Source organism: Dendrobates tinctorius, unplaced genomic scaffold, assembly GCF_039654945.1.
Source record: "Dendrobates tinctorius isolate UK_male_01 unplaced genomic scaffold, ASM3965494v1 ptg000058l, whole genome shotgun sequence".
In the NCBI taxonomy this organism is placed as follows: Eukaryota; Metazoa; Chordata; class Amphibia; order Anura; family Dendrobatidae; genus Dendrobates; species Dendrobates tinctorius.
The window spans coordinates 8,813,579-8,821,734 of record NW_027361726.1 but is presented as its reverse complement, the minus strand read 5'-3'; positions in this window follow the sequence as shown (position 1 = coordinate 8,821,734).

The window sequence follows — 8,156 nt, the reverse complement described above, 5'->3', positions numbered from 1 at the left end:
CCATGATACCGGCCGGAAGAGAGTTGTTAAGGCGGTAAGCCTCTTGTATGGTGGACTTGATCCACCTGGCAAGTGTAGCTTTGGACGCCGGCAGACCCTTGCGAACGCCTTCCGGAAGGAGGAAAAGGGAATCAGACTTCCGGAAGGGTGCAGTCCTAGACACGTATATACACAATGCCCTGACGAGGTCAAGCGTATGCAGAGCCTTTTCCACTCCATGAACCGGAACCGGGCAAAGGGACGGCAGTGAAATTTCCTCATTGAGGTGGAAGTTGGACACAACCTTCGGAAGGAAGGATGATACTGTACGGAGAACCACCTTGTCCTGGTGAAAAGCTAGGAAAGGCCGGAGAGTGCTGACAATTCCGACACCCTGTGTAGCGAGGTGATTGCCACCAGAAAAACCTCCTTCTGTGACAGAATGCGGAGTGGGACTTCCTTAAGGGGTTCGAAAGGTGGTGCCTGCAATGCTGTCAGGACCAGGTTGAGGTCCTACGTTTCCAGTGGACGTCTGTAGGGGGGGGGAGCTAACCGGGAAACTCCCTGGAGAAAAGTCCTTACTTGCGGCTTGTTAGCAATACGCCTTTGGAAAAGCACTGAAAGCGCCGACACCTGGCTCTTAAGCGAGCCTAGGGATAGCCTGGCGTCCAGGCCCGATTGAAGAAAACCAAGTACCTTTGGGAGGGAATAAGGGAGTGGGACCTGTCCGCGAAATTCACACCAGGTAAAGAAAGCTCTCCAGATATGGTAATAGATCTTGGCTGGCTTCCTTGCCCTGATCATGGTCGTAATGACGTCCAGTGAGAGCCCTGCCTGGGTTAGAACCCAGGTCTCAAGGGCCACACCGTCAAATTGAGAGCCCCTGAGTTCTGATGGTAGAACAGACCTTGTGACGGTCGGGGAGACGCCAGGGGGCGTCTGCTGTAAGTTGTACGATGGCGTACCATGTACGTCTGGGCCAGTCCGGCACGATCAGGATGGTTGGAACTCCCTCTTGTTTGATCTCTTTCTCACGACTCTGGAGATCAGGGGGAGGGGTGGAAAAATGTACAGGAGCTGGAATTGGGTCCAGTCCTGAACCAGGGCATCTGCTCCGAGCGACCGCGGGTCGCGTGTCCTGGACATGAAATTGGAGACCTTGGCATTGAGGTGGGATGCCATTAGGTCCATGTCCGGGGTCCCCCAGCGATGGCATATCTGGTGAAAAATTTCAGGATGGAGAGACCACTCCCCCGAGTCCATTCCTTGTCTGCTGAGGAAGTTGGCTTCCCAGTTGTCCACACCCGGAATGTGGACCGCAGAGCGTACCGACCTCGTGTCTGCCGCCCAGTGGAGGATATGAGCCACTTCTCTCATCGCCTGGGTACTGCGGGTCCCGCCGTGGTGATTCACATATGCCACCGCCGTGGCATTGTCCGACTGTATCCTGATGTGAGAGGCTGCCAGCAAGTGATGAAAGGCTCTCAATGCCAGGATGATGTCCCGGATTTCCAGGATGTTGATGGGCAAGGTCGCTCCACTGGTGACCACTTGCCTTGTGCCCTGTGATGTAGGTGCACTGCACCCCACCCCAACCTGTCAGGCTTGCATCGGTGGTCAGGACCTTCCATTGACCTGAGAGAGGATTTTCCCCTTGCAAGCGAAGTTGGCTTGAGCCACCAGTGTAGGGACCTCCCTGTCGAGGGAGAAAGGATTCCTGTCCCAGGACCTGAGGATGGCTAGTTGAAGAGGCCTGAGGTGAAACTGGGCAAATGGTACAGCCTCCATTGCTGCTGCCATCCTGCCGAGGACTCTCATGGAAAACCGGAGAGATCGGGGGGGATTGCGGAGGAGTATGCGAACTCCCCGACGAAGAGCCAGTGCCTTGTCCCTGGGAAGGAGCACCAGCCCCCTGGAGGTGTCGAATAGCATCCCCAGGAAGGTCAGGGACTGACTCGGGGTAGTTGCTGACTTTTGTAAGTTGACTAACCAGCCCAGGCGCAGAGTGTCGATTGTGATTGAGATGCTGACCTTGAAGGTGGAGGCCTTGATGAGAAGGTTGTCCAGGTATGGAACGACTACAATGCCTCTGGAGTGTAGAACGTCCATGGTGGCTGCCATGATCTTGGTAAATGTTCTGGGAGCCGTGGCGAGTCCGATCGGGAGAGCCACGAACTGGTAGTGGTCCTGGTTGATCGCGAACCTGAGAAATCTTTGATGGGCGGGAGCAATTGGTATATACAGGTATGCATCTTGTATGTCTATGGAGGCGAGATATTCTTCCTGCTCCATGGACGCAATGATGGACCGAAGGGACTCCATGCGAAAATGTCGAACCCGTACATATTTGTTGAGTTGTTTTAGGTCTAGTATGGGCCGGACGCTGCCTCCTTTCTTGGGGACTACGAATAGATTGGAGTAGAAGCCTCGGAAGCGTTCGGTCGCGGGAACCGGTACTACGACTCTTGCTTGAAGGAGAGGGGAGACCGCTTGGTGGAAGGCACGAGCCTTGTCTGGCGGTTTTGGTGGAACAGAGAGGAAGAACCGGTTCGGTGGACTGCAAGTGAACTCTATCTTGTATCCGGAAGACACTATTTCCCTGACCCACCTGTCTTTGTAATAGGCAGCCAGACTTGCTGAAAGAGTATAAGTCATCCGCCTACTGGTGGGGTGTCTTCCGGAGTTTGTGAGTCATGATGTGGCAAAATTCTGAGGTTTTCCTCCTTTGGGCTTCGCCTGGCCTGCTTTCGACTGCCAGGTCCTCTCCGCGCCTGTGGGTTGTCCCTGCGTGGAGAGCGGTTACGATTTTGTGCTGGGCGCGAGACGGACCAGCCCGAAGAATTCCGAAAGGATCGGAATAGAGTTTGGTTACGCCGTTTAAACGTGTACTTAGGTTTTAGTTGAGGGAGAGAGGTACTCTTACCCCCAGTGGCGTTGGATATCATTGTGTCCAACTTTTAACCGAAAAGCCATCCACTGAGGTACGGGAGATGCGTGAGGGACTTCTTTGAGGCCGCATCCGCTTTCCATTCCCACAGCCAGAGGATACGCCGAATTGTTATGGCGTTTGCTGCTGTCCCCACTACACCTCTTGCAGAATCCAGGGCTCCATGAAGCATGTAATCTGCTACCACTGCTATTTGAACCGCTTGGTCCGACAGCTCAGGATTTGACGCCTGGAGGCCAGCTTGCAATTTTTTGGCCCAAGACAGAATGGCCTTGGCCGCCCAAACTGAAGCGAACGCGGGGCCAGGGAGGCCCCTGCCGCTTCGAAAACTGAACGAGCCATGCATTCTACCTGCCGGTCTGCTGCGTCCCTGAGGGTTGAGCTATCTGGCAGTGAGAGGAGGGTCTGTGCTGCTAGCCTAGAGACTGGGGGGTCCACTGTTTGGTGTCCTTTTGTGGGAAGGGGTACCTAGCCTCCAAATATTTACGATTGGTGAATATCTTCTCAGGCTGCGAAAACTGCTTGGTAAAGATCGCCTGAAATTCCGGGTGGTTAGAGAAGACCTTAGGTAGTTTCAGAACACCTTCAAAACAAATCTTATGTTCTGGGGTTGGATCAAAAATGTCCAGCACCCGATGGATGGAAAAGATTATGTCCTCAACTAGCGCTGTATTGCTAGGGGGACAAGGGACCAGAGACCTCTCCGTTTCGTTGTCTGAGTCGGAGTCACAGATGCCTTCCGAATCCTGCGTATCGCTGAAGCGTTCCCTGGTGGGTGAGCTGGGGCGGAGGTCTCCTCTAGTCGGTGGTCGCTGTGGAGATGTGCGTTGTCTGTCTCTGTAGTTCCAGGTCACCTAGACCGTTCCCTACCAGTGTCTCTCCCTAGAGGGGGAAGACCGTGTGCTATGGGATGACGCAGAGGAACACGACATGTGGGTCCGCTTACGTCTGGGAGAGCCAGAAACGGCCTGTCCCTGAGTGGAGCTGTCCCTTTGCTGGGTAATGCTCATAGCCGAGACATGACCCTGCAGAGCCTGGAGTAATGTGGAGGTTAGGTTATCTATGGACTGCGTCATAGACTGCGACATCTGGGTAGCCCATTCCGGCGTTGTAGCATCCGCTGAAGCATTGGTAGGAGCCTCTTGGGGTTCTGACCCAGTATTCTGGATACAGTCCCGACAGTGGGGGTACGTGCTGCCACTGGGGAGAGTGGTTTTGCAGGCTGTGCAGAATGCATAAAAGCAGTCCTGCCTGGTTCTCTTGTACCTTGAGCCCGACATAGTGCACAGAGCGCGGACGGACAGGCTATGGGAGAGCCCTACAGGGGTGGATATGCAGGGGAAACTTATGGGAGAGCCTTACAGGGAATCTGGATTCACAGCCGAGCAAAAAAAAACTCCAAGCTGTGATCTTACCCCACCAGTGTGCCCCTAGGTCCAGCGCCGAAGATCCACAGTCCTGTGCCCCCCCGGAGACTGGCTGGCGTGGTGCTTTGTGATGCCTGCGTCAGAAATGGCCGCCGAGAGGATGAGGAGGGAGAAGGGGGCGGAGAGCTGAGAAAGAGCGCAGATGTGTAAAAACGCGCCCTTTCTGCCTCAATCCGCCCCTTCTATGACACTGTAGAGTGTCATATTTGTCGGCCGGGGGGGCGGAGAGGAGGCGGTGGCCTAACTTAGATATCGATGCCCAGAAAGGGCTCCAGGCCTGCGCGGTAGTCTGGGAGGGGGTCGGATCATAACTAGACCCCCCTGATTGGAAGGCAAGCTAGCAGTGGGGCCACAATCGGAAGCGGGGCCCTGTGGAGCTGGTGCTGCCGCAGTGATGGGCGCAGGGAGCCCTGTCTCTGTATGTGCAATGCCTGCCCGCACTTCCCCCCCCCCCGGCCCCGACAGGAGTCCGCAGCTGGGCTGGGGTCCCTGGATACAGTGAGCTGCAGATTACCGAAGTACAGGCCCTACCTGAGGCGTCTCAACCTAATACCCCCAGAGGGGGATGAGGGAGGGTGCTGCTGTCACCATCAGGGGGCTTCTTCCTCACCTCGGCCTCAACCCAAGACCAAAAGGAATTGGGGAAGGAGGGGGGGTCTCAACTTCGAGCCAGCACCCGCAGGACTGGGGAAGGAGCGACATGGGGAATAGCCATCTCTACTTCAACCGGGCACCCCATAATAGGGGGCCGACGAAGGAGCCATGCCGGGAGTCTCACAGGAGACCCGCTTTTCTTCATCTGTCATCCGGAAAAAATCGGAGTGAAAAAAGAAAAAATACTATAGGTGTGCCTCCTTGCGACACTAAGCAAAAACTGGAGAAGGCTGACGCCGTCCAGGGGTGTATACTGCAGAGGAGAAGCCATAGTTAATCTTTTTCAGATTATGCATAGTGTCGCCTCCTAGTGGACAGCAGCATAACACCCATGGTTCTGTGTCCCCCAATGAGGCGACAGAGTAATGCTCAACATTACAAATATAAAAGCAATGGAAGTAGACTATACAAGGTTATTGTCCCAGTTGCTACTTTTGTATCTAGTCCCTTCTCTCGCCCCCTATGAAGGTCAATAGAAGAAGTAGAAACACACCTGCAGCGCTGCGGGGGTTAATTCTCACCAAGAACAGTCATATACTAGGGGGACTGGCTGCACAAATAGAATAAAAAAACTTGGGTCATAGCCAAACCTTTTGCTGAACTATGTAACCGAAGAGCATGCGAAATTAACACTTGTTTACAGCATGTGGCTTTGAAAACTGACCAACGCAGAAGAGGCCCGGCGCTTAGAAACCCCTATTCTATTGCTCTTCTATGTCCGGTTGTGAAGCCGGCCTGGATCACCGAAATGGGCTGTTAGCTCCTAATCGCAGCAGTGCTTACACACTTACAGTGGTCTGTTTCCTTGGTAACAAGTTGTAATTAAAAGAATAGCAGTTATAGCTCAAAAACAGCAGTAAATTACAAAAGGGCTTGTATATAGAAGAACTATTTGTCAGTCTCCATCTATGAACGTGAAAATATCCCTAAGTCCTTTAACCAGAGTCGGATCTACTGCTACTTACACACACTGTATGGGAACATCGGCTCACTAATGTGGTTCCTACCCCACGCCGTTGGAATATCATCCCCTGAATGTGCTGCGGACACTGGTTATTTGTAGGTCCCTGAAAACATGCAACCAGTCAGCGGATGCTGCCTCGTTTACCACGGTCAATAATCAGGAACCAGCTTTTTTTCTTTGCAAATCAGCTGATTATTTCCACAGTTAATGGCACATTGCAGAGCCAACTGGGCAAAGGAAGACTTCAGAATGCAGATCTTGCTGCGACTCCAGAGTGGCTAACAAAGAACGAAAATAAAAGTAACGTTGGCAAATTAAAAGTAAATTCATAAATGAAATATTAATTCCAGCTCACCCAGTTGCTCTATGCACATCAACCTGGTGCTCAGACACCAGCCTCACATCAAGGACAATAGAAAAAATTAAACAGGACTGGATTTTCCTTTTTCAAAAAATTATAGTGCATACAAATGAAAAATGTACATGGTCGACATGACCCACTCAACGTGTTTTGACTGCACTAAGCAGTCTTACTCATGACTATTAGTCACAATTTCTTTTGAAAAAGAAAAGGAAAATCCAGTCCTGTTGAGCCGGACTCCAATTTTTTCTAAATTCATAAATAATTTAGAAAAGTGTTACGCAGACCTTGTAGGAACATTGCAATTACAATCTGATTGCCATCATCCAGGATTAAAAGAAAAGAAACTTCCTAATAGAACAGCGCCTCCTTGTCCGCAGGTTGTATGAGGAATTTCAGCTCTATGACTTGAGCTGTACTTCCAGACCCAACCTGTAGACGGGTGGCAGTAATGCTGGACAACCCCTTTGACATAGTTTATAACACCAGACACAGAGCAGGATCTTAATAAACATCTTAACCTCATTTACCTTGGTCTACACCAAATAAATGACGGCTGGCGGCGTATAAAATGCGAGACGGCGTCCTTAACAAAACGTGGCAACCTCCAATATTCATAGTGACAGTTCCTAACTTGGGAAGCCACAGAAAGGGGAGAAACGTGATTGTCTAATGTGACTACAACCCCATCGTTTACTGCTCTGATGATCACCATCTTCTCCGACAAGGACGCTCCCCCTTCTCTCGTGGTCGTGGATGTAAAATGGCGCTTGCCTTTTCTTGCATGCGCTACTCCAGTCTGTTTTATGAACAAAAATAATGCACGCTGCATTTTTTTCCCCCAATGGTCCAAATGGAGATATTACTTTTGTGCATTGCACATATGGATGGAAAATAAATTACTCTGAATGATCCCTTAAAGGGATTATCACCCTTGATGAACTTTTATCTTATTTACTCTTATACAAATCTTTATAGCTTGCCATTGGGTTTCATTAGAAGTTTGGCACAGTATGCCTTCTCTTTGCTGCATAGTCGACTGTGAGTTAGAGAATGAACCAGGAATCCATCAGCAACATCATGGTTTGGAAAGTTGAAGGCTTCCCCCACCCCAGTATTTATCTGGCCCCAATCTCACCCCATGCTCCCATACACAGGAATGCCTTTACGTTCTCTAGCAGAGTCTCCACCAGACATCTCGAACGACGACTTCTTGCAAAAAGGATCACAATAAAGAGCCTGTTAAAAGCCAGAATGATGCAACATTTTTAGTAAAACATTTTGTAGTTCCAAATACAGAAAAAAAAAAAAAAAAAGGGAAGTAGACAACCCCTTTAATATTTCTGCTGCTGCTGTCTTCTGCTTGCATCGTACCATTCGGATTGGATTCCATGGTTGCAATCACTGAACTTAAGGGCCTGTCACACTAAGCGATATCGCTAGCAATATCGCTATAACGTCACTGGTTTTGTGACATTATAGCGATATTGCTAGCAATATCGCTATGTGTGATACCTACGACCCGCTCTCCCGCTGGTTATTGCTGATCGCGCGAGAACGTCCTGGACCATTTCTCGTCGTCAGCTTCCTGCTGGGTTTCCTGTGTAGAGACGAGCGTGGACGCGGGCGGGAGGACGTCAGGATCGCCTAGTGTGACAGGTAAGTAGCGACCCCCGTCCTCTGCTATGTCGCTGGTGAGATCTGCCTGTGTGGCAGCTCACTAGCGACCACTTAGCGATGCACCAGCGATCCTGACCGCGTCATATCGCTGGTCGGGATCGCTGGTGCATCGCTAAGTGTGACAGTACCTTAAGACATTAGATC